Here is an 864-nt window from a genome sequence, read left to right on the forward strand (position 1 = left end):
TACTTTGATATATACTGTGACAATTTTGTACATTAGAAACATATTAACTTATATTAACTTTAACAGTCCCTTCCATGAACCATGGACCTTGCCGTTGGTGGGGAGGCTTGCGTGCCTCAGCGATACAGATAGCCGTACCGTAGATACAACCACAACGGAGGGGTATCTGTTGAGAGGCCAGACAAACGTGTGGTTCCTGAAGAGGGGCAGCAGCCTTCTCAGTAGTTGCAGGGGCAACAGTCTGGATGATTGACTGATCTGGCCACGTAACAATAACCAAAACGGCCTTACTGTGCTGGGACTGCGAACGGCTGAAAGCAAGGGGAAACTACAGCCGTAATTCCAGAATGAGATTTTCACTCTGCAGCGGAGTGTGCGCTGATATGAAACTTCCTGGCAGATTAAAACCGTGTGCCCGACCGAGACTCGAACTCGGGACCTTTGCCTTTCACGGGCAAGTGCTCTACCAACTGAGCTACCGAAGCACGACTCACGCCCGGTACTCACAGCTTTACTTCTGCCAGTACCTCGTCTCCTACCTTCCAAACTTTACAGAAGCTCTCCTGCGAACCTTGCAGAACTAGCACTCCTGAAAGAAAGGATATTGCGGAGACATGGCTTAGCCACAGCCTGGGGGATGTTTCCAGAATGAGATTTACACTCTGCAGCGGAGTGTGCGCTGATATGAAACTTCCTGGCAGATTAAAACTGTGTGCCCGACCGAGACTCGAACTCGGGACCTTTGCCTTTCGCGGGCAAGTGCTCTACCAACTGAGCTACCGAAGCACGACTCACGCCCGGTACTCACAGCTTTACTTCTTCCAGTACCTCGTCTCCTACCTTCCAAACTTTACAGAAGCTCTC

General features: G+C 50.2%; 1 non-coding gene across 1 annotated transcript; it reads right to left on the reverse strand.

Moving 5' to 3' along the window:
- Positions 1–411: 411 nt before the first annotated feature.
- On the reverse strand, positions 412–486 carry Trnas-uga (transfer RNA serine (anticodon UGA)). Its single transcript has one exon. It is a non-coding gene; the product is annotated as a tRNA-Ser (tRNA).
- Positions 487–864: the final 378 nt, after the last annotated feature.

This window comes from Schistocerca serialis, chromosome 1 (genome assembly GCF_023864345.2).
Source record: "Schistocerca serialis cubense isolate TAMUIC-IGC-003099 chromosome 1, iqSchSeri2.2, whole genome shotgun sequence".
Taxonomy (NCBI): domain Eukaryota; kingdom Metazoa; phylum Arthropoda; class Insecta; order Orthoptera; family Acrididae; genus Schistocerca; species Schistocerca serialis.